Consider the following 25,889-nt stretch of genomic DNA (forward strand, 5'->3'; position numbering starts at 1 on the left):
CACTTAGGAACACCCAGAGCTGCAACAGCTGGAGCCTGCGGGCAGCTGGCGGCAGGAGCTCCTTTTCCCGAAAGTCCCTTCCCCAAACCCTTTCCCTCCGCGCTAAAAAAAGTTTCCTTGTAAGCTGTTTCTTCTCAGAATCCTGATGCTTGCTTTTAGGAGAAAGTTTTTCATGTGACTTCTTGTAGCAACTTGGGTCTTAGCGAAAAGACTTTTTAAAGTACTTTGGTAAATGTTTTGGTAATAAACCATGGGGACCATTAATACAGACTTTTATACAGTTTAGTTACAATGATTAGGAGGCTAGCACACTACCCACAGTGACTAAAATGAGAATAACTGTCGGTTGTAGTGGAAGGCAAAATATACTTTTCAATCTGGAGCTGGTCTGAGCTCCATCAAAGCTGTTGCTGCTGTGTTCTGTTAGGTCACCACAAGTCTCTGCCCCTCGCTGACACACACACACACACACACACACACACACACACACGCACATGCACACCCACACGCACACACACACACCCATTCAGCAGAGCAGCAGCATTGTATTTAACAGGAGAGCAAGCTCAAGCTTTGGGGCTGGACAGGTAGCTCCATGGCAGAATAGTGTGTCAGAGCCCTAAAACTCAGCACTAACAAAAACAAAACAAGTTTCTGCTTGCTTGCTTGTTTGTGTTTTAGAGGGCTTTTTCGTGTGATAAACTGTCAAACACACAAGAATGCTTTTTTTTTTTTTTAATTAGTTTTATTTATGTGTGTGTGTCTCTGTGAATGTATGCCACATGTATGCAGGAGCCTGCAGAGGCCAGAAGAGGGCATCAGATCTGCCCAGAGCTCAAGTTGCAGGTAGATGTGGATGCCGGAACTGGAACCCAGGTCCTCTGTAAGAGCAGCAAGTGTTCCTAACCACTGAGCTATAGATGCTTTTTGAGGGAAGAGCGGTATTGCATCTCTCCATCTGATTGGTAAAAACAAATTTTCTTCTTTTTTTAGTTTTTGGTTCTGTTTTCTATAGGGCCTTGTTTTTGTAGCCCAGGCTCGATTTGAATTTGCAGTTTATCCAGTCAGGCCTCCAGCTCTGCATCCTCCGGCCTCAGCCTGACCCACGTCATAGATTATCACCTTTAAAACACTATGGTAATATATTCATCCTTCTATTAATTTTAAGAAATGATTCAAAAATGCCCATAACCTCTTGCTCAGCAACTTACAGACTCTGACTAAAATGATTCGTTGCATGTGCTTGCTCTGAAAACTTAACAGTAGCTTTGACCAAAACAATAAGCTGCTACCTGATGGGCCATATCCGTTAAGAGTCGAAGTTGTATGCAACAGAAATCTCTGCTTCAGTCAGAAAGAAAGAGGTTCTTCCTTCTCTCTCCCTGTCTCTCTCTCCCTCCCTCCCTCCCTCCCTCCCTCCCTCCCTCCCTCTCTCTCCTCTTCCTTCCCCTCCACTCCCCTATCTCTCTCTTTCTTCTGGGGGTGGATATTAGGTAGCTCATAATCTTTCTGGGAATCTGAGTACCCGCCATGGAAGCTTGTCGTCTAGGAACAGCATAGCTAGACTGGTCCAAGGAGTACATCCCACCTGCCTGTGGGCCATGACCATAGGTCCCACCTCACACACTGCCCATACCGGTGACATAAGACAGTACCGCCACCCCAGCTGCCTCCCACCCCAGCTGCCTCCCACCCCAACCACTGACACAGATCTTTTATATAGTTCTCACTGATGCTTCTTCATTTAGATAACTTTTAAAATTATATTTATTTATGGCAGGGGGCAGGGTGGGCATGCCACAGTGCGTGTGTGGAAGTGAGTGGGCAATTTTTGGGGAGAGTTCATTCTCTCCCTCCTTCCACCATGTAACCTGGGGAAATAACTCAGGTCATCAGGCTGGGTGGCAAGCACCTTTATTCAACAAGCCATCTCTGGGGCCCCGTTCCTGCTCCTTAAAATGATTCAAAAGCCGGCGTGGCTTTAGTGGGTAGAGCCAGTGGACTGGATCTTGTACCTACATTTTAGGTTAGAGAGTCAATGAGAAATGATTACCTGGGCTTTCATTTTTGTAGTGTTAATGATTTTCTGACACAGCAAGGGGAGCTCAGACATTGGATAACACACACACACAGAGGCACGCACGCACACAAACAGCTCCATCACATGTGGCGTGTTGGTGGCATGTATTGGATAACACAGAAAAATCACATCTCCATTACATGTGGCATGTGGCAGCATGTAGAAAAAAATAAAGGTGAGCTAAGTCTTACAGTTCTTTAATTCTAAGGAAGTATTTGGCCAGTGATTGTGTAGGAAGTAAAGGCGCTTGCTCTGAGGCCTGTGGACCTGAATTCAGTCCTTTGAATTCACATGGCAGGAGAGGACCACCTCTGCAAATTGTCCTCTGACCTTTGCCTACCCCATACCTAACCCACACAAAAAATAATTAATTTGGGAAATATAAAATGTCTATTAGTAGTAATGAGAAAAGTGCAGTAAAACCCATAGTTTTCAATATTCTCATAATAGCACACACAAACACAGAAGTAGCTATTATGTGGTGGACAACTGTGGGACTTGGCGGGGGTAGGGTGCTCTCACACAGACGTTTATTTTAAGACCGGTGGGCTCAGTGGTCCTCTGTGGTGGCTGTCCTGTGCTGCTCAGCCCTCCCACTTCCTCCTGGCATGTGTGTCCTGAGTCTCTTGTATGACCCTTGAGCTCCAGTGGGCACCTCTTTTAGGGTGCCAAACCTTACAGCCCCCAGACTACTGTACCCTGCTGGAACTTGGAAGGTCCAGTGATGTGCCTGACATGCTTTCAACACCAGCTGGGCCTGGCCTTACTCGCTTTCTCGGTCACTCTGAGGCCCTTCTTGAGACCTGTAGCCTTGGGGCAGTGCAGAGCCATGGTGGCCCAGTGACTCCCCGCTGGCAAGGCCTCCAGAGAGGCCAGGTTGGATTTGTTTGTTTGTTTGTTCTTTTTTGTAGTCTGTGAAACCCCTCTGAAGTAGACGCCATTGCTCCCTTCTTTATTATCCAGGAAACCGGTGCTCGAGTAGGTCCCCAGCCCACACACTGGAGTGCGGAGACAGACTCCAAGCCATGGATGTCTGCTCCAGAACCGTGCTCTGGCCTTCGAATCAGCCTTCCCTGCGCAGAAATCTTTTAGAGGAGTACAGACGAGCTCCCTGACTTAAGAGTAGACAGTTTCCGGGTGTTTCTGCATGATGTCCCTTAATCCAAGATTTTACCTCTTATCCAGAGTTGCAAGACCCTGCCAGTCCCCAGAAAGTGACAGGGGCCAGCTATGGATTCTGGGGTCACAGGCTGAAGGAGTCCCTGTGCTCTGGGGTCTCGAGGAGGTTGCACGGAAGGAATCCATCCGTTCCACAAGAGAGGAGAGAAGCTGCCAGAACGCTGGCTCAGGGGCAGCTTAGACAAGGAGGAACCATCAAAAGATTGTTTCTGACTTGGCGGGCCGAGGGCCAGATTGGGAACCTGCGAGGCAGCTGGAGCACGCTTTTAAAAGGAAAGTGGCCAGTGGCCAGGGGCTTGGAGAAGGTGGGGTGAACTGGCCAAGCAGGAAGTTAAGCCGATGTTGTGAAATTTGCTGTTGTGTTCTCGGCCTACCTTCCCTCTCTAAATCAGCCAAGAAGTGCAGTGATTAAAAACAAAAACAAGCAAACAACAGCAACAAGACCTACCTTATTCTGGGACAGGTACGATTTTGTGCTTGGGTTTTTAGTGGTTTTCCTGTGGGGCCTTGGGTGCTGACTCTCTGAACATTCTAGGTGAACTAGGGTGTCACCCCCCCCCCCATACCCCATGCTGTTGCTCTAGATGGCCCTCTGGTAAGAATAACTGGTCTCTTCCAGCCTGGGCTACCAAGTGAGTCCCAGGAAAGGCGCAAAGCTACGCAGAGAAACCCTGTCTCGAAAAAACCAAAAAAAAAAAAAAAAAAAAAAAAAAAAAAAAAAAAAAAAAGAATAACTGGTCTCTTACACGTCTCTACACAGAGACCAATCTGCCACCTCCCTTCCAACCCGTAAGGCCTTGTGATGAATCCCATCCAGTTCCAATGCCTGCTTGTCTTTTTTTCCTGATGTCGCCCTTGCAGGGCCTTGAGTTCACCTCACAAAAGATGATGGTTTAGATGTGGCCTCTGGGCTGGAGCCTTGCATGGCTCGAGGGGTAAGTGCGCCGTTGCTTCTCTAGAGGACCAGTTTCGTTTCCAGCACCCACAAATCGTTCATAACCATCTACAACTTCTGCTCCCTTCAGGCTGCAGGGCCAGCAGCCATGCACATGGTACACAGACAGACACGCAGGTGAAACACCCATACATAAAAACTAAGTAAATTACAAAATATAAATGTGGCTAGCTAGAGTATTCTGACCATCACCTCTAGAGAGAACTGTTGAGTACTTGGACATGGAATAAAAATATCCGTACTGTGGCTTCTGTATTCTTGGATTCAAGTAATCATCGGTAGAAAATACTTGGGAAAAGTTTTCATCTCTACTGTATATGCACAGGCTCTAGTACTTTATAAAATATTTACATATATTAATTACTAGAATTGACATTAAGATGATTTAGGCAGTCTGGGAGGCTGTGGGTAGGTTTTATGCAAATAGAGTGGCATTTTTGTAAGGGACTTGAACTTAGAGCCAGCCTCCCCCTCCACCATACACCCCGGAAGATGCCAAGGTACCATCATAGTGCAGGGAAGAAAGTGTGTTCTTGAAAACTACGGGCGCAGCTGGATCTACGTTGAGGCACATTTGGTGACTGCAGGGTTAAGTATCCCGAGTGGCGTCTGCCTCAGCTGGGCTCTGAGAGCTCTGCTTCCTTCCTGACGTTACTCGTACGTTGTGATTTCAGCCCGGCTTCTCTCCATTGTCCTGGGGTCACGAGGGGCCCTTCCTCAGATCCGGCTGGAGCTCCAGTGTCTGCGTGTCCTCTGCCCCGCCCTGCATCTTTGCCAATCATGACATCCCCATGCTAGTTGGCATGAAGATCTATTACAAGAGATGTGAGAAGGAAAGAGACACTTGCCTCTCCCCATGTCTACATTTGAGGATGTAGGATCTGTTTCTGTCCCCGGTGATGGGCAGAACGCAAATGGAGACGAGGGAAAACTATAATTGACCTTTCTGATCCTCTTCTCTCCTTTGCGTATCATTACCTCTCCCCTCATCCCTCTTGTTTCTAACCCTTTCGATTTTTTCCCTTCCCTTTTAGAAACCATGTCTAGCATGGGGTGTGACATAAAGGCCTCAAAAATATGGTTGTTTGGGGCTAAGATGTAGCTCTGTGGTAGAACCTGTGTAGACGGTCTGAGGCCCTGGCTCCATCCCCATTACTTGGTGAGTGAGCAAAGAGCAAGAGGAGAATTGGAGCCGGCCATTTCTCTCTGTCCACATGTTCCCCAGACTAACCTTGAAGGAATCATCCTCTTGGGGAGCATTGGAAGGGGTTCCCACTCTGGGGTACTGAGTAATTTCTGCATGGAGCATTTTTGTACATGGTGTTTAGTGTCTCTCGGATGCTGGTTGAAGAAGAGACCATAGTGGACTTGGTTTCTGTGGGAACATGGTTCTGAGTGAATCTGATGAATCCATTGTATCTAAGCTCTCGATGAGAACTTCCCAGTTGGTGGGGACCTCCATCGTGTACCTCCTGCTCAGCTTTTACCCACTTCTCCTATAAGTGAACAGCAGGCAGTTACTTTGCTGAAGGATCAGAGCCTGAGGAATCTTTTCTCTGGAGATTATAAATTATTACATTAAAATGAATTTCCTTCATCCAACAAACATGGGTAGTTTATGTCAGATGTATTTGCCATGTGCCTAGAACATGCTGGATGATGGGGTAGGAAGGATTCACACGTGAATGAAGCCGACTCTACCTAGCAGAGGTCAATATGAGATTTCACTTAAGAGTTCAACTGTAGGCCAGAAAGTCATTTCCAGATGTGACATGCTGATTCTGTGACTTTTGAGTGGCTTTACCTATTTGCCTGTTTCTTTTGACTTCTGTGGTTCTGTTACCAAACGTATTTTCAGATGACAGTGGACGAAAGCATAGTGACATCCTCAAGTGGCCAGTAGCAGTATGACCCTGTCAAAGCCTAGAGCAGACAGTGTGATGTCATTTTATTTCATTTCACTTTATGTTGTGACATAGCCAATTATTAACTTCAAAGTGATTTAGCCCTCTTAATTTCTTTTGTTATATTTTAGTGTGTGCGTGTGTACACACATTCTAATGTGTGTAGGTCAGAGGACAGCTTTTGGGAGTCAGTTCTCTATGTCCACCATATGGGTCCTGAAGGGACTCTGCTCAGCTTGAGCGTGGTGAGCCTGGCAGGCCTTGCCCTTCGCCTGTTCCCTCTGCCACGCTAAGAACCGTTAGAGTACATTCCTAAAGCTAGCCACCAAGGTCTGTTCCCTTATTTGGACACTTCCCCCTCCCGAGGTTGACTACCAAGGTCCAGCTATCAGAAGCCCCCTTTGGCTCACCTAACTAACATATGCAAATAAAATTAAACCCCTCACCCTCACATGAGAGGGGGAGGGGGCTCCCCCTTTACCTTTCCAAGCTGCCATTTGCCTGTGTGCCACGTCGGCCTCCTCCCTATCCAGAGGCCGTCCTCTGTCCCTCTGGAACATCCCATCCCCCTCTCTCGTCCCCCCCCCTTCTCCCTCATCCCCTATCTCCTCTACCACTGCATCCTAGCCCATCCTAACACAGACCTCCCCATTTTCTCCTCTTAAGAACGACACCTTCAAGGCCATCTGCGGCTGTTTTCTGCTCAAGTCAGAAGCAGCCACTCTAACTTTTCTTCCCTTCTCAATAAAGGATCTCTGTGAAGACAGGTGTTTGGGTGTGGTTTGTGCCTGGCCCGGGTCGGAGCAGCCCGCTGTGCGGGAGTCCCATAGGTAATCACAGGCTTGGGTGCCTTCACCACTGAGCAGTCTTGGTAGCCCACCCAGTGCATTTTTATTTTAGCTTTTTTTTTCATAATAAAAAGAATAAAGACACATCAAGAAACTGATGTGGAAGGACAAAGACTTAAAGTCCAGATACTTTCACTTTAAAAATCATGTGATTCCTACAAGGTTAACACACGTATGGTAGGAATCCATACTTCTGCCTTTTTAATGTTTTCTTGTGGTCTGTGTACTTTTTGCAACAATTGTGTTATTCCTTCATTCCACCTTCATATGTGTACTGTGCCTGTCCTTCATATGTGTGTGTCCTTCTGTGTACTCGTGTGTGTCCTTCATATGTGTGTGTCCTTCATGTGTACTCGTGTGTCCTTCATGTGTATTCGTGTGTGTCCTTCATATGTGTGTGTCCTTTATGTGTGTACTCATGCACACAGCACATTGTGTCTTTAGAATCAGACATGTATTTGAGTGGCGTAGGCTTCTCAAGGTCAGTTACCCTGTGTGTCCCCACCCCATGCATCTCTGTAGTACTGGGAGCTGGGATGTGGGGCATCTGTATTTTCACAGGAAAACTGCTGGTATTTATAAAATATATTTAAAATTCCCTGAAAGTTACCTCAACCTTTTTTTTGTTTTATATTTTTATATTTTGAGCTTTCTGAATTGTGAGGAGTTGTGTGAAGTAATCATTTTTTTCCCTTCCAACTTGAGACTGAGTTGTCTGGCTAATTGCAAATCATCTTCCTCCTACCCTTCCCTTTCCTCTCCTCCTTTCTTCTCCTCCCCCTCCCCCTCCTCCCCTCCCCTTCCTCTCCTCCCCCCCCTCCCTTCTCCTAGTGCTGTGGGTCACATCTTTGAACAACAGACCCTCTTATTGGTGGATAGCTCTTACTTTTAATAAAGCCTGAAAATCGAATAGTCTGATGTTCCTGGCAAGTGAGCTGATGCCGCTTCCTCCCAGGACCTGGGGAGACGACTGTTTCCAGCTGAGCAGATTTCTCTCTTTCAGTGGCCAGCATCTGCACATGTGAATTCCCAAATCCGTACATAACTTGAGTTTGTATCTGGGAGTGGTGGGACTACATCCTTTTTTGCTTTCTATGTGTTCCTGTGTCCACACTTCTGCAGCAGCTGTGTATCCCTGTTTCCACCGTCATATATCTATCTACCTGCTCACTCATGCACGCAGCTCCGTATTAGAGTTCTTTTTACTCTCTGCAAATAAGGATAAGCTACATGTTGGGTTTCTTAGCCAACATCCGAGCTGTTTCTTTTAATAGGAAACTTGATCTTCTTTGGAATCTGGTTCCCATAATTATGAGAAATCGAAACCTCACACCTGAGAGATTAGTTCTGTTTGAGTGGAAGAACAGCCCATCAGTTATGTGCAGTGACCGGCTTCGGTGAGGCGGAAAGGGGCTGAAGCTGGGCTCACGACTGTGTCTGCCATGCTAGGCTTCTCCATGACGCTGGAGAGGGACCTCAGGCCCTCAGGCTTGTTCTGAAAGTGCTTTGTTAACTGAGCCCCTCCAAGCTGTAAACGCTTTTTCATAACTGGCACGTACTAGCTACACAGTGAAGTAACAGTTTCATCAGTGGAAAAGATCAACTAAATTTGGAAAATTAAGACTATTTGACAGACACTGACATCTGCAAATTGCCGGACTTTTTCATATCAGAGGTGTGAATGATGGAGGGCAGCCCCAGGTGCTGTTACCTGATTCATGGGAACATTTTTTCAGATGGTGAGCTTCATGTTAACTTTGGCTAACTTTTTTTAATGTCCAAGGTGAACTTGATCTGGGGACTTAAAAGACAGCAAATTCCCTTTTCTTTCTGGATGTTGTTTTAGGTTGACACATCCTAAACTCTCAGAAGTTTCACACTTGCGTTCTGTGCACGCTGTGTTCTCTGCACACGTAGACGTCAAGGGCAACGTAGATGAACCTGTTCTTTGCTCTCGTACTTTAGCCGTATCCACAGGTTTATTGGAGGGAAATACAGATGACTGGCCCTAGTTTTGAAGAAGAAAAAAAAAAAGATGGGTTTTTGTCAGCACGGCAAAGCATTTCTTATGTTTTAGTGCTAAATTACTTTCTGTGGTCATACATGAGAGAAGAGGAACCCATGGGCAGGACCGCAGCCGGGGGAGAATCCAGATTTGTGGGGTTTAGGGGTTTTTTTTTTCCCCAACAGCGGATGTCAAGAGTCTTGGACTTGGTCAGTTTTGAAGTAGATGGTGTTGGTTGTGATTGTTTATAACTTGGACAGTGAGGTGGCTGTGGAAAGGGTTGCCTTGCAGGGAGCTCAAGCCTCCGGCAGTTAAAGCCAAACCTTGAGCCTGTGTAAGGATGCACACCAGGAGCCAGCCTCCAGTCTCAGCTTCCTTTCCTATCTCCTACCATTGTTGCCGCCAGGCCAAGCCCATCTAAGGGGACCGTGTTAGCTCAGCCTCCTCGGTCTGAAAGCAGCATAGGATGTGATCCAGCGCAGGGGGGTGGCGTGGAAACTGGCCAGCACAGATGTCCTCTCAAATGGGGCGGCATTGTCCTCCACATTGATACCACGGAACTCGCTGAGGAGTCGCTGATTCAAAGATGCTTGAAGTTACCCTGTCTAGTATCCTAAAACATATTTACTCAACATCCACCTTAGTATATTCAGGTAAAGGGAACAAGCGTGTGCTCCAGGGAACACTCTGTTCTGCTTGCTGCTGAGTAAATCCCTGTAGAAAGTTTTCTCTGCAGTGACATCTGCCTCCTCTAACTTCTTGTTTTCCAAACCATTTTGTTTGTTTGTTTGTTTGTTTGTTTGTTTGGTGCAAGGGAGGGGGCATGTGCTACAGTGTGCGGTCCATGAGACTCCTGTGGAGGTCAGAGGTCGCCTTGGGGGAGTCAGTTCTTTCTTTGCACCGTGCAGAATCTGGGGATCCAAGTCAGGTTGTCAGCCTTGCCCCCGAGTGCCTTCATCCCCTGCCATCTGCCTGGCCGTTTGTTCTCTGTCTTTTGGAGCTGCACAAGACAAGGCTGTCTTCTTGTATTTGTCTTTTTCTCTCCAGACAGCTTCTTGGTTGTTTCTTTAATAGTCATCCGTGCATGCAGCTCACACTTACGGAGTATCTCGTGTGGGCATGATTTGTTCTAGGTGCCCAGGGTCAGACAGAGGCATCTTAGAGCCAACAAACATAAAGCATGATGTCTGTCGGTGATAACAGCAGTTAACTGTTAACAGCAGTTAACCCTGGTCACAAGAGAAACTGCTTTAAATTAAGTTTTAACTCATATGAGTCAACCAGGTGATATGGTTGCCAAGAAGCCCAGCTCCAGCCCAGGCCGCGTCATCATCCTGCCCGTGAATGCTGAGAGGCCCTGCCTGCTGTCTTCCCGTCAAGCCAGACTTGGAGGGCTGGGCTTTACATTTTGGAGAGACGGCAAGAAACTAGAACATGTTTAGGAGGTCTCTCCATCTGAAGAAAGCCGTCATGACCCTGGTTCCTGCAGTGTTCTGGGCTTGACCCTCCGTTTCGATCAAGTTTCTCACATGCGTGGTCTCTGTCTCTTAACCCCGTGAGTCTTCCTGCGGGTAACTAATTCCCTCCCACATCGCTGCTCCAGGAATGTACCTGGTGTCTCCAGATGTGGCTTCACCTTGGGTAGTGCCTTTTTGACTTTCTTCCCTTGAACTAGTTTTTTCCATTTAGTAAGGCAGTTGGGGATTGAATTTCCTGTAAAAAAAAAAAAAAAAATAGAAACAAGAGACTGATCTGGTGATTGATTCTCAGTATCCAAGTATTGTTAGGCCAGTTCCCTGGCATTTCTGTCTGTACAGTTTATTCATGTGTACAGAATATTCATGTGTACCTCTGTTTCTCTCTCTTAGAGTGTAAGTTCATTGTCATCCATGCTTTCTTCTCTGTCAAGATCCTGTTTTTCACTAGGCAGTGATGGTGCACACACCTTTAACCACTGTGATGGTGCACTCAGGAAGCAGAGGCAGGAGGATCTCTGTGAGTTTGAGGTCAGCCTGATCTACAGAGCGAGTTCCAGGACAGTCAAAGGTACACAGGGAAACCCTGTCCAAAAAAAAAACAAAAACAAAAACCCAGACCCCCCCCCAAAAAAATCCCATTTTCCATTTGTTTCTTTTTATGTGTGTGACTGTTTAGTTTTTGTGTGTATGTATGTGCACCGTGTGTGGATGGTGCCGGTGTCGGACAGAGAGGTGTCCTGTCTCCTGGAACTGGAGTTACAGATGGTTGGGACCTGTTGTGTGGGTGCTGGGAACTGAAACAGGGTTCTTGGGAAGAGCAGTTAGTGTTCTTAACTGATGAGCCATCTCTCTAGCCCAAGATCCTTTTGAATACTGTCTGTCATCTGCAAAATTAATAAGCACATTCTCAGGCTTCAACTACGTGATTAATACAATTGTTTCATTAAATGGTGAAGTGGTACCAGGTCGTTCCCCATCGCTAAGTTTTCTTCCTTTAAGATGGCATTGTAGTGATGGAGAGATGGCCCTGTGAATCAGAGCATGTGCTGCCCTCGCTGCATGGTGGCACACACAGCCCCCTGTGATGCCTGCTCCAGGGGACCCAACACCCTCTTCTGGCCACTATGGGCATCAGGATACACAAGGTACGCAGGTAAACATGCAGGCAAACATGTGCAGAAAACAAAAATAAATATATCCCTTTTAAAAACTGCAAATGACAACCAAAAAAAGGGTGGGGGAGGGGTTTAAAACGGCATGGCAGGAACCATGGACAGTCTTGACTGTCATCATGTCCTCATTGTACGCAGGCTTTGTTTGTAGTGGCTCCTGGGTCCCTAAAGATGAACCATGGCTGCAGTTAAACCACCCTCTTGTCACTTTTTCAAGGGTAACTATTTCCAACTTGAAGTCCCTGCCGTGATTGTTATCTAGAAGAAAACGAGGTCAAATAGAAACTAAATCATTTGTCTTCTGACTTTGTGAAGGCATGCCACCCTCTTTCCTGGTGTTTTCCTCTTGCTTCTCGTAAACCTTAGAAGAACGTGGGAGATTGGGGCCGTGGGCCCTGTGGACCCTGCTGCTTGACTGGCTGGCTGCTGCTGGGCCCCGACCCCTTTATCTGACCTCTCTTCAGGAGGCGAATTCCTTTTCACACTCAGTTTTAGCTAACTGCCAAAGCACTGGGGCATGATTTGGGTTTAGTTTTTTTTAATTTATGAGTTCTGTATGAGACTACGTTGTTCTCAGGTCAGTGCAGTCCCTGAGACCTACGTGGTAGAAAGAGATAACTGACTCCTATGGGCTCTACACAAGTGCCTGGGAGCGCGTGGTCCCCCCCTCCACAAGTAAGTAAGTAAATGTGGTTGAAATGGTTTTTAAAGGTTCCTGTGTTTTATTTAAACACCTCTTGAGATCACTCCACTCAAAAATAATTTTGTTTGGGGCTAGAAAGATGGCTCTATGTGTTGGGAACCATCCCAAGCACATGCACAGAAATAAAATCATAATAACACCGAATGAATTTTTAAAAGCAGAATGTAAAAATTATTTTTGCTTGGTGTCTTATTTTATAGGAGTTATAAATTATCTATATATCACATTAACTCTGCTTAAATGACCTAACCCAAAGCTCACTGTGTAGCTGAGGCTGACCTTGAACTGCCTCGGTTATAGGCCTGTGCCACCATGGTTGGGTGACAATGTGACTTTCAAAGAAGAGAGTTATTAAAGCCGTCTCTTGTCCAATACAAAAGTCCACTGAAGGTGGCTTTTCTGCTGAGCCAAGGATTGGTTTATTAGCTAAATTTAAGGAGAAGAGGCTACTCTGTGGTTTCCCTTGTTTTTGTTTTTTTTTGTTTTTTTTTTTTTTTTTTTTTTTTTTTGTGTGTGTGTGTGTGTGTGTGTGTGTGTGTGTGTGTGTGTGTGAAGAGCTCCACCTGGTAGGCACTCTCCTGGAGTCTTAGGCGGGGTTCATCAACAGGATGTACTGTCGGTAGATTTTCTGCCAGGTGTCCTGTGTCTGTCTGTTCAGTTCTGAGTGATTTTCAGTTGATGAGAAACTGTAACAGTCCTGCTCATAATTGCTCTCCGTGGCTGACACAGAGTTCATGTGGGACTGTTGTCCAAATGGGTTGATTGTGAAGTGCCGCCATTGGGGTGGTGGCTCTGGTGGACCCTGGTCTTGCTTCACTGTCTCCACCTGGACAGACTCATTTTCAGAAGTGTCTGGGGGTGCAGGGATACTCCATACCATCCAGAATATCCTAGGAAGCAGGCTGCCCCCCCCCCCATGGACGCTCCTCGCTCTCCTTGCCCTGTGAGACAGATGTCTGTCTCCTTGAGCTAATAGACCCAGTGATCACTGGAAGACTGTTGGTTTTCTCCATGGGATGTTGGGCATAGCCTCCCTTAGAAGATGGCTCAGGAACAATTGGCATGATTTTGTTAGATGGGAAACATTGATAGCCAAGCTTTTCGGTTGACTGTATCTGTTTAAAATTCACCGATGAAGAAGGCACTTCAGGAGCAGCTGAGGGTTCAAGTGGATTCCTCGTAAAGAGGAATTTCTTTCTATAAGCCTCCTGCTTATTCCATGTCCCTGCTAAACACCCACCTAGGCCGGCGGCATGAAGCTGGCTCTGTCTCCTTTGCTAAGTGGTGGCCTCTGCACGACAAAAATCATGACTTACCCACCTTGAGTCCCAGCACTGACCAGGAAGGGATGGGAGGTAGGAGGAAACTCGCCTGCTTTCTGCTGCCCTTTGACCCTTGGAAACCCTTCCGTTACTTACATCTTAGAATAGGATATGGGGGGAGTGGCCTCAGACTCTGGAATACTTAGTTTCCATGCTTTCCTCCGCAGCGGGTCCTGGCCTCAGCACTGCTGCCAGATTGGCCTGTGAGCCTGCCGTGGGGGGTGCCTGTGTTATAGGATGCATAATGTACATTGTAATTGTTAATTGTATATTGGTCTCAAATCACTAAATGCTGTGTACTTCCCGACCCCCAAACTGTGGCAACCAAAAATGTCTGTCCATTGCCAAATGTCCCCTGGGGGCAAAATAGCCATCAGCTTTCCTGTAAATGCAGAGCAGGGCAGCCAGCAAATGAAGTTCAGCTTTGGAATGGACTGGAAGGCACACAGCGTGTTGTCCTCTGGGGCCCTCCTCACCCTACCCCCACTCTGGATAGTGAACATTAAAAAAATGTTTGTGTGTGTGTGTGTGTGAATACTGGGCTGGAATTGTATGATTATTTGCTTTAAGTTTATTTATTATGGGGTGAGTGGATGCGTGGGTATCACGGCACGTGTGGAGGTCAGGGGACGGTTTGGAGGAGCCAATTCCCTCCTTCCACTATGGGGGTCCCAAAGCTCCCTCAGCTCCTGAGTTATCTTATCTGCTTATAAAGGCTTATTAATGTCCCCGAAAAACGAGTGTCTAGACCCATTATTCTTTAAGTGCAAGATGCAGAGTAAACATTTCTCAGGTTCACACGAACCAAGCAAACCCACTGGAAACTGACTTCTGGCATAGCCCCGTGGAACTTGCCAGCTCACGAGAGACTGTTCCAAGTACTTAAGAAAGAGACAATGATTTGCTGGCCCACCCCCCAAAAAAAACCACCATTGGTTTTTCTCTCTAGAAACTTGAGATGAGGCCCACTGTAGAGGAGCGGACTGTGCGTGACTCCTGTCGTGGGTTGTTATGTTTTATAAGGGGCATTTTGTGTCTCGCTAGGTTTTCTCACATGAAGGTAAGAACACCAAATTAAATATTAGCTGCTTGTGGTTATTTTAAGACTCATCTCAATAACTGAGAGAATTTGGTTCTCACACTTTGTACCTTCTGACTACAAACAGCTTTAAGTGGGCTTATTCTGTTCTTCATCAGAACTTACAGAGACGCCCGGCAGCCGGGGACGCCTTGGGACAGACATGAGGCAATTCGGAGTTTCTCTTGCGTGTCCGCTGTTTCTGCTTTGATCTCTATCATTCCTACTCTGTCTTTTCAAAGATTCTGCTTGGAGGGCCTTGTTTAGTGAGATCGCAGGAGGAAACGGCAGGACGCTGTGCGGAGAGTGCCATCCACCTGTGTTTCAGGTAGAGTAACAGCTGCCATGCTCGTGTGGCCTTTGGTGCGGCTCATGTCCTGTTTAGATTTAGTTGGATGGTCCTTTTGTCTTTTGTTTGGTTCCATGTAGACCTTAGACAGTCACACCGAGACGAAACAACTCTGAACAGTTGTGGATAAATCTTTTTGTACAGCAAGGAAGGCAGAGCTTGTGCTGGCTGAAACTCTCCTAATGTTCTCATTGCTTCGTAGACATGGCGGCCACATTCAGGCTCTGAGGTCTCTCTTTTCTAAACCTCTCTTCAGTATTAAACTTGATATAATCTCTCCAGAGAAACTTTTGACTATGTATTTTGGTGATTTATTTGTTCGAAATTAATAACTGAAAAACCTGCCTCTCTGCATTTTGTATCTGGAATTCCTTAGCAGGGAGACATTTTTCTCAGAACAAATCTTTTGGCAAACATCAAGAAGTTAATTATTCCGGCAAGAAATGCTGCTTGGGACTTTTTGGAACATTGCAGTATCTATGCTGATTTAACTTTAAAAAAAAAAAAAGGATTCTGGGTTGAATAACTGTAGAGTCCTGGTGACGTGACCATGTCAGATGTCTTGGCACACCCTCAGGACAGAGGGGACTTTCCCACTCCTTTTGTGACCTCCCATCTTAGTATGTGGGGGTTTTGTGAAGGTTCTTGTGTTACACTGAAATGCTCTGTGTACGTCTGCCTATGCTTGAAAGAAATGAAAAGGAATCTCTGAGAAAGGCTTCAGTTTGCAATTGTAGTTAATTTTAGCCCTGGTCACGTGAACACATAATCCTTAACTTTGTATTCCGCTGGTCAGAACATGAAATGGGTGCTCTGTAGAAGCGGTACATCATATGGTGGTGGAGTTTGCAGGCAGGCCCTCGCCTTCTCTTACATGTTGTTGTGCAGGGCAGTGATGCACATCCAGACAAGGTTCAATGGTAACTTGCCATCATCCTTACATCCAGGAGTCAAAATTGAAATTGCAGTTAAAAACAAAGGAAATCTGTTCCTTGAAAAGGGTGGCTTTTCGGTATAAACATCCCCAGCCCCTGAGTACACCTTTCCTCTCAGCTCCCGTTTCAGGTCACGCACAGGCCACAGACTCCCAGCCCTGGCCTCTCTCTGACCTGGTGCTTTGGCCTCAGGCAGCTTCACACCACCCTCCCCTGGTTCCTAGGCAGAGGTCAGAAGAGGAGTTACCGAGGGTCCTCTGCAAGAACGGGCTTGGCCGAGCCCCCTATCCAGCCCGAAAATCCTTGTTTTAAAAGAACTCATAAAAGCACTGACTTTTGTGTCAGAGCCCTACGATTCAAGCGGTAGCCAGAATGACAGTGTTTGGTGGCAAGAAAGGAGGATTTTTATTCTGCAGTGAAAGGATCTGAGGCTGGGTACATTAGCTGATTTTAAGCATCTCCACTTGCCAACCTTGAATCGTTTCAGAGGACATCAGGGTCTTCTTGTCACACCTTCTGTCTGCTGTAAGTTGGCGCTGATTTTACACAACTATGTATTAAGATCCTAGATATGAAGCCATATGCCCCCCCTTCCAGGGACAATTGGCACTATTTACTAATCAGGGCAATCAAGAAGAAGAAAGATGTCAAGTAGGACACAGTTGCTTTTCCTTACATTACAGTGTCATGTTAACGTTAGCGGGCTTGTGTTCTGGACTGGGTGTGGAAGTAGATAGCATTCTAATGGGTTGGTGTTTCTTCTGCAGACTCCAGTTAAGACTTAGAAAGCATCCTTTAACTCCTGGGCTTCAGTGCTCAACACCCCCAGCCATCCTGAGCCCCATGTGTTGATACGTCATGCTTACTTTCTGTCTGTCTGTCTATCTATCTATCTATCCATCCATCCATCCATCCATCCATCCACCTACCTATTATCTACCTCTCTTAAACTTATGTCCCCTCATGCCCCCACCCCCTCTTTTCTCACCCTCACTCTTAGTTCCTGGCCTTCCTTTCCAGAATATAAGAAGATTAGCTCTCAAAACCCTCTTCCTGGCGAATCCCAGCCTCACCATGCTTTTATGATTATAATCATCAGGTTTTTGGTGTCTACTCTTTTTTTTTTTTTGCCTACTCTTTTTAGTCCACCATAGTCTCAGCCAAGCTGTTAAATGCAGAATAATTTATATGCTGTCATGATTGGCAATTTAGCAATCCATAGGGATACAGACAGACAGAGAGGTGGAACTGTGGAATGGCCCGCTCATTAAGTTTAAGGGAAAACCACATAGCAAGCGCATGCAAAATAATTTGGATGATTATATATTATACCTTAAGAGATCTGGCTAAAATAGACAATAGCTACTTCTGAGAATTCAAGAAGTAAGACAGTTAGATTATTAGAAAAGAACTTTTGCCTTTACAGAGGAATTTAACCTCAGAATCCTTTAGTAGCAAGCATCCTCAGTACCTTTCAAATGTAAAATGAATAGTTTCTTAGCATTTTGGTGAAGGTGGAGTGTGAAATGTCCCATGACTTATAGATGTTTGGCTCCCATATGACAGATATGCACACCCAGACGCTGGTTCTCTGCAGCATTGCTCAGTGTGAAACAGTTTGGGGAATGCTCTAGGGCATGAGAGCTTATTCTGTGTTGTAGTGGAGTTTTGTTGGCACACATTTCCCTTCTCCTGTGTCCCTGCCCACAGCCAAAGAAGTATCCATTGAAATACGGGAGATAGACCTCAGCTGTTGACTGAGAGAGTCACCCCTTTCGAGAGTTAACCTTTCTATAGTGATAGGAACTCCAGTGTGTAGGGTCCCAATGCCAGCATTACCTCCCAGTGGTTTTAGACAAGATACCTGACTCCCCGGAGTCTTATTTTGTACCTGTTACAGGACGTCTTTATCAGAGTGCTGTGTCCTGCGATGGACTTTGGGTATCTTTGCTTCTTTTTTTCTTTTTTTGAAGACAGGGTTTCTTTGTGTAGCTTTTGGAGCCTGTCCTGGAACTGACTCTGCAGACCAGGCTGACTTTGAACTCACAGAGTCTGCCTCTACCTCCCAAGGGCTGGGATTAAAGGTGTATGCCACCACTGCATGTACCTTAGGAAGCCTGAGGGGAGTGCTGGATCCCCAGGAGCTGGAGTTCTGGTGGCTGTGCTTGGGTGCTGGAGAGTGAACTTGTGTCCACTGGGAGAGCAGGAAGCGCTCTTAATGGCTGATCGCTCTCTCCAGCCCCCAGCATGTGTTGTTTTAAAGGGACTATGCTAGTTATTGACGACTTGACCCAAGCTGGAGTCATCTGGGGAACCTCCACTGAGAAAATGCCGCCATTAGATGGGCCTGTGGGCAGGTTTGCAGGGCATTTTCTTGATTAATGATGGATGTGTAAGGGTCCAGCCACGGTGAGTGGTGCCACCCCTGGGCAGGTGCTTGTGGGCGGTATATAGAAGCAAGCTGAGGAAGCCGGTAAGCGGAGTTCCTCCGTGGCCTCTGCTTCAGTTCTTGCCTTGACTCCCTTTAGTGATGAACTGTGATTGGGATGTGTAAGCCAAATAAATGCCTTTCTTCCCCAAATCGCTTTGGGTCATGGTCTTTACAACAACAGTGGGAAGCAAAGTAGGACAGGGTCTGACCCAGTGTGGCCACTGAGCAAAAGTCAGCTTCAGTCACTTCCATCTCACCTGCCATGTCTCCAGCCTCATACGGGTTGGGCTGTGAGCCTCAGGAACACTCACTGGGTGATGGCCGGGTCCAGTAGCTCTTCCCATCTCCTCAGGAGCACTCACTGGGTGGTGGCCGGGTCCAGTGGCTCTTCCCATCGCCTCAGGAGCACTCACTGGGTGATGGCCAGGTCCAGTGGCTCTTCCCATCTCCTCAGGAGCACTCACTGGGTGATGGCCAGGTCCAGTGGCTCTTCCCATAGCCTCAGGAGCACTCACTGGGTGATGGCCAGGTCCATGGCTCTTCCCATCTCCTCAGGAGCAGGAGCACTCACTGGATGGTGGCCATGTCCAGTGGCTCTTCCCATAGCCTCAGGAGCACTCACTGGGTGATGGCTGGGTCCATGGCTCTTCCCATAGCCTCAGGAGCACTCACTGGATGATGGCCGGGTCCAGTGGCTCTTCCCATCTCCTCAGGAGCCAGACAAGCTGCATTTGCCTCAGCTAACCTGTGAGTGTCTCACCTTCAGTACGCTGAGGCGAGTAGCATCAACCTGATTGGCAGTCCAGCAGCCTCTAAGCTGTGCAGCGTGCACAGATCTTAGCACTCCTGGTGTTGTACAGTGAAGATGTTTGTGTTGGGACAGCTTGGTGTGGACAGGGCCGACAGTGGGCTCTTTAGCCGCTAATAGCTCATTGGAGGAGACTCTTGCTTCCGAACAGTCGGTCCTTGGCTGCATCTTTAACAAGAGGTAGCTGTCCTCTGAGGAGCTGCGCTGGCCTTTCATCTCTCCCTTGCTCCCTGCATCCACTCTGGCTGGCTTTTGTTATTAATGTGGAGCGGTTGAAGTCATTGACTTGGGTGAAGGCCAGGAAGCATTACTGAAGTCATATATTACTTTCCTGGACTGGTCATGAGCGGATTGATGGAAGTCAGCGGGCCAGGGAAGCTGCCTCTCTAGGCAGCCCACATGAAAGGTATGTTTGTCTTCTTCATCGTATTTATGTGACTAGATCTGAATCCCGCTCATTATCTCTGTGACTTCTTTCCCACTGGGTTGCCTTTTCTTCTCTGCTTATGCTGACGGAGGCTGTGTCTGTCATAAATCCATCTCCTTTGTCCACTGTTACTTCGTTGCAGAAAATCTTATCTGTTTAATGCCGGTCGAATCATTGATGAGCCTGACTGTTTCTGCAGGCACTTTGTAATAGGCTAGGTCAGGTGGCGATTGTTGACCTGTGTTACCGGTGTTGGCTTTGTGTGTGTGTGTTTCCCCTGCTAATGAAATGAATAATGCTGTGGAGAGAGTTCTCACTGAAGAACCAGTAAGAGTCTATCTAAGAAGCGTGACTGAAGAACATACTTGTTTTTCTGCTCTGCTGTGGTATTGGGGGCTTGGGAAGCTGTGTTTTGGGAAGAGGCAGTGGAACTTTATTAGGCATTTTCCTGAACTTTCTACCTGCTCTTTCCTGGAATACTCCCCGTTTAGCTCTGGAGAGGTTCCATGCTTTGAAGAGCACAGACGCCAGAGCCCAGGCTGTTTTGATGATCTGTTGGCTCGTGAAAGAAGGTATTGTTTGTCAGGGAAGACGCAGTCTGAGAAAGAGCGCTTGAGGATCGTGTGACCATCAGTGAGACGGGACAGTGGTGTTAGCTAGCCTGAGCAGCTGAGCTGTTAAAAAAATAGTTTTTAATTATTAATATCTGAAAATAACCCTGCGCCCTCAGATTCTGCTCTGTTTTGGTGGGAATGGGAAAGATAACATTATCCAGACTTAAACTTTCTTCTGTCTTAGGCTCCTACATGATTGGGGGCTTTCCACTGTGAAATGAAAACTGCTTTCTACATGACGTTAGCCACGGCTGAATTATGAGACGCATGCACTTTATTATTATTTCAACAGTTTGGGTGGTTTTTTTTTTCTTTTCTGTTTTCTCAGTTCCAAAACAGTAATTGTGAAATCATAATTCCTAAGAAATTCTACTTCCATAAGGAGCACAGATACGTGAGTGCCGCACACACACCACCTACCGCTTTTCACTGTCAATTTAATAAAGTGTGGCCGTAGCGCTGGTGTGCTGTGGTGTGTCAGGACCCTCTCTCCTGTATTTTGATGGGTTGTGATAGCTGCTGATTTTTCCGGAGACTTTCTACTGTTGGATCCTTGAGTCCTCACTTGATGCTTAATTTGTGAGTGTGCCAGGTTCTGATGGTTGAGAGAGATGAGCTTGTACTCTTTCCCAGACCACTGTTCTCATCCTCTTAACAGTAAGGGAGAAATCTATTCTTCTAGTGCCATAGCGTCTTTCTACCTAGTTCTCCTTAAAAAAAAAATATATGATGGTGGTTCATATCTGTCATCCCAGCACTTGGAAGGCTGAGGCAGGAGAGTCTAGACTTCAGGAAAGGCTAAGTACACACAGTGAGATTTTGTCCTTAAAAAAAAAATTGTGTGCGTATGTGGGGGGAGGGGGCACTGGGTGTGTAACTAGGCAAACTACTTGCCTAGCATATGTGAGACCCTGAGTTAAACTCCAGAAATACCAAGTAAATAAAACCATATTGTTAAAATGTATTATAGAAAAAATTCAAATTCTTAAGTTATAAAGAAGAAAACAATTATTGAGCCAATCATAGAAAAACTGCTGTTAAAATGTTGAAGTAATTACTTTCACATTAATTTTATATGCATGTATCTTTATTTATTTGTTTTTTTCTGGCTTTTTGAGACAGGATCCAGGCTGGCCTTGAACGTCTAATTCTCCTGTCTCCATCTCTGTGTGCACCACTGCATCCAGCAGCCCTGGCCCTTCTCTTGTAGAAAATACTTTAAACTGTTTGGAAGCCTGGGTCTATACAACATAGTATGTGAACACATTTTCCACATCCCAGATTATTCTTGGTAAATGTTATTTAAATAGCTGCATAGTTTTTTATCTGGTATTTTTTTTCTTGTAAAGAGTTAAAGGAAAATGTGCACTAAAATTAAGAAGCACGGTTTGAAGCTGTCTCCTTCCTTCTCTTTTCTTTTAAAAAGTTTTTTTTTTTATTTCACACGCGTGTGTGCGTGTGCTCGTATGTGCGCATGTCAGAGGCTGACTTGGGTGCCTTCCTCAGGTGCGCTCAACCTTACTTTTTGAGAGAATCTCTCACTGAACCTGGAACTTTGTTAAACCGGCTGGCCGGGGAGCCCCAGGTCCTGTCTCTCCCTCCTCAGGAGTATGGTTACAGGTATGACGTGGGTTCTGGGAGTCAAACTCGGATCTTCATACTTGTATGGCGTACCACACCATCTTCCCAACACCCCTGTGCCTTTTAAATGAAAATGTTAAGGCCTTGTCTCATGTAGCCCAGGCTGCCCCTGAGCTCATGGTCTTCCCGCCTGCACGTCCCCAAGGATGGGTGTGTGGCTGGTTGTGTCACCGTGACACAAGCTGCAGTCATTTTGGAAGAAGGGACCTCAATTGAGTAAATGCCCTCACTAGACTGGCCATTGCTTCGCCCCACACCCAAAAACTGGTGTGAGAGGTTCCCGCTCACTATGTGTGTGGCCACCCCTGGGCTGGTGGCTCTGGGTTCTGTAAGAAAGCAGGCTGAGCAAGCCACAGGGAGTCAGTGAGCAGCATCCCTCCATGGCCTCTGCATCAGCTCCTGCCTCCAGGTTCCCGCTCTGACTCCCTGCGACACTGAACTATGATGTGGAGTGTAAATGACATAAAAACCCTTCCTCTCTAGATCCTTTGGTCATGATGCTTGACCACAGCAGTAGAAACCAGGACACCGGGCTACCCGACCTGCAGACCACACTCACCTGGCTATTCTTCCCCAATTTTAAAAATAATTAGTTTCAAAGTTTAATTGATAACATGCAAATTTTATGTTTACATACAAAAGACTTACTCTTGGCAAAATTTCTGTAACAAAATGAACATATATATGTTATAGTATATATTAGAAATTCTTTGTATAGCAGCAATTAATTAGAATAATTATTTTAATTGGCTATTATTCATGGCTATTAATTCAGTAAAATTTTCAAACAGTCAACTTTTATCCCCACTTTAAAAAACAAAACAAAACAAAACAAAACCACTGCGAAAAAAATGTTCCCTTTAAATTTAAAGTAAGATTAGCACTTTTTTTGCAACTGGCTTTTGAGTTTTATCTACTTGTGATGTAGTCTCAGGGTATTCTTGACTTTCCTTGACCCACCAGGCTTTATAGGACAAGAAAGGCATGGCAGTCAAGAAAACAGAGCCATATGGTCCCCATTAAGGTGCCAAACCTCCAGCAGAGGTAGATGCCACACAGACAGACAGACACCAGACAGACAGGGCGGGAAAACTGCTTCGGTTTTACTAGCAGGTTTGCCAGTGCGTAGCAGGCCTCGCTCAGCCTGGCCTCGCTCAGCAAGTGTCTAGATGGTCGGCGGCCACTGGGAGGAGGCAATAGCACCGGCCAGGGCTGGAGGTTGGCAGACTGCTGGGGCTGTCTGATGAAATCTACTCTTTGGCATTCTCAAAGTTTTTCAAAGGAACCCGGGGTAAGTTATTTAACCTGTGTTATTGGTTTACTTGGCTCTTAAAGGAGAGTCATAATTAAACCAGAGCCATCTGCCAGCGGATCTTAGTGGTGCTTTTCAGTTTGAAAACTGAAACCCGGTCACAAAGCCATCTCTTAAGGATCTCACTGCAATCGACTAAATATTATTGTGGCTTGTTCTTCACCCAAGGGAGTTGATTTGGGGAAAAGAGTGTGGTTAAGAACTCTGTGTCCCCAAGACATCTGTGCAGCTGCTCCTGAGTGTCATTTCTAAAAGTGACAATAATATCAACTGTTATACAGATAAGAGGGAGGTTGCACATAAGAGCATAGCAGTGAGTTAGCCTTTGTGAGATATCAGATACTGCGGTGTTAGGAGCTCCATGGCAAGTCACGGACTCCACTGTGTGGGCATGTGGTTGGATCATTGTAGTCTTAGAACAAAGTTGCTTTCCTTTCTGAATCAATTACAGTCTTGTGCTCTGAACTAAGCTTGGAAATGCAAATCTTTATTAAAAGATCTCCAAAGTCCATTGAATTAAACAACAACAACAAAAACATTTTGCCCCCTCCCTCTCTTCATCTCTCTCCCTCCCCTTCCCTCCCTTCCTCCCTCCCTCCCTCCGTCCCCTTTCTCCCTCCAGCCCAGGTGATTCCTTTTAGCTTGTTTCTCTGTCATTCTGAAAGCTGTTCCTACCTCTACATTCAAACGTAGTTCCCCCGGTTTAATTTCAGCTCAAGAAAATGGGGATGATGTAGATTTGTATAGGTCATTTTTCACTCACATCCATGTATCCAGAACAGTCATGTGACCACAGCTAGCTGCAAGGGAGGCTATGAAATACACACTTTAGCACACAGGCTCTGTCAATGTAGAGTAGGCATAAGGAATCAGTGGTGCTAATGGTGTAAAACCAGCCTGCCACCTGAACTTGTAAATAAAATTACATTGGGACACAGCCATGCCCATTGGCCTGTGGATGGTCTGTCTCCTTTCATAGCACCATGGACGAGCTGAGTTCTCTGAGACCGTACAGATGTCAAAGCATAACGCATTTACTATCTTGCCCTTCTCAGAAGCTTGCTGACATCTGCTAAATAAAATGGAGAAATGAAATTAGAGGAGTAACCAATAGAGTGTGCCACAGTCTGCAGCATGGTAAACAGAGTCAGGCGTTGCTTTGAAAAGGCACAGCTGGGACTTTGTGCTTATGAAGACTGAGAGCTCACAGGAAGCTTAGTTGGTGTGCTATTGAGGAAGCAGTGTTCAGGAGTCGATTTTTGGAGCAAGGCAGGAAGTTATTTGGTAGGGGTGAAGAAAGAGGGTGCAAAAAGTTGCTTTGGGGGAGCTAGAGAGATTAGCACTGGCTGCCCTTTCAGGGGACCTGAGTTCAGTCCCCAGCACCCACACCAGGCAGCTCACAGCTGTTTGTAATCCAGCTTCTTCCCCCCATGTGTCTCTCTTTTTAAAAGTTGCTTCTCTTGTGAACTACCTTCAAGGTGACATGCTGTATTTCAGGGGTGTCCTCCTCCCTTGCACCCCACAGATTGTTGTGCATTTTTCTCTTGCTTCTTTCATGACTGGGGCTCAAGAGGGTGCTGATGTCATGTGGATGGATCCATAGGAGGATATAGACGGTACCTCTCCGCTACAGTGGGTCCATTTCCAAACTTCAGGGTGGGCCAGCGAGAGACACGAGGAGGAGCATGAAGGCAGAGTTCCCTGTGAGTGCCGGAACGCAGCCCAGGCCACTTGGAAGGACAGGCTCAGGGCACTTCCCACAGCAGGCTGCCAGGGACCTCATCCACAGCTGGTGTCATGTGTGTCCCGTCATCTTTCCACAGCCACTAATCAATGGTACAAGGAGCTTTTACTCTGATAGGAATGACTGACCATGTGGGGTGCCAATCCTTTCTTCCTTAGTCTTTGTAACCAAGCATATAACGAGCAGACTAATATAAATAATGAAATATTTGCCCATGCTGGCCAAGAACAACGCACATCACTCACTCATCGCTTATTAATTAAAACCTGGTGAGCTTGGCGACGGCATTGGGAAAGCAGGTGGATGAGATAACCATGAACTTCTAAAAGGATCAACAGGAAAGATAGTCCTGGGGGTGGGGGTGGAGGTGGGGGTGGGGGGTTTCCTCTGAGTCCAGGTTGGTGCTTGAAGCACAAACACAGTGGGGCTTCCAGGTCCTGCTGACAGGGGCACCTGTCACTTAGGAAGGAAAGCCAAGGGGTCTTGTTCCTTATGCTTTTGTGAGTCGGATAAAACAAATTAATGTGGAGTTTTCCTCACGCCTAAGTTAGGATGTCCGCCGTGATGGATGTATGAAAGTTTCTGACTTGTTTTCTTAGTCAATTTGCTAAGATGTACCCAGCAACTGGCTGAGTATTCAGCCGATAGTGAGTGCTCAATAAATGTTTGCTGAATGAATAAATGAGGTGGATTTTGGCACTTAATATCAGCGCTTTGTGGAAAATGAAAGAACCCGAAGCAGAATGGCTATTTTAAGAGGAAAAGACGAAAAGGCTGGTGTCTTCCAGGCAGCCTCCTTCACTCTGTCCTCTCCTCGTGTTCATGCCTCTCAGCATCTCCCTGCTTTTAGAAGTTTGGAAGAGTCAAGGCATGTAGCCTCCTTTTATGAAAAGGAGAACCCCTG

At 46.4% G+C, this 25,889-nt stretch overlaps 1 protein-coding gene across 10 annotated transcripts in view; it reads left to right on the forward strand.

Moving 5' to 3' along the window:
- The window catches only part of Gab1 (GRB2 associated binding protein 1), a 111,908-nt gene that overhangs the window by 25,615 nt on the left and 60,404 nt on the right, over positions 1-25,889 (forward strand). Inside the window, exon 1 of one of the 10 annotated variants that reach the window (XM_076571932.1) lies at positions 14,578-15,052. The exons of 6 other annotated variants lie outside the window; for them this stretch is intronic. The gene's annotated coding sequence lies outside the window, so the exon portion shown is untranslated. Of the gene's footprint in view, positions 1-14,577; positions 15,053-19,103; positions 19,654-25,889 lie in introns of those variants that run through there. 3 more of the 10 variants (XM_076571931.1, XM_076571934.1, XM_076571935.1) reach the window with 3 other exon arrangements.

The sequence above is a fragment of the Peromyscus maniculatus genome, chromosome 5 (genome assembly GCF_049852395.1).
Source record: "Peromyscus maniculatus bairdii isolate BWxNUB_F1_BW_parent chromosome 5, HU_Pman_BW_mat_3.1, whole genome shotgun sequence".
Classification (NCBI taxonomy): Eukaryota; Metazoa; Chordata; class Mammalia; order Rodentia; family Cricetidae; genus Peromyscus; species Peromyscus maniculatus.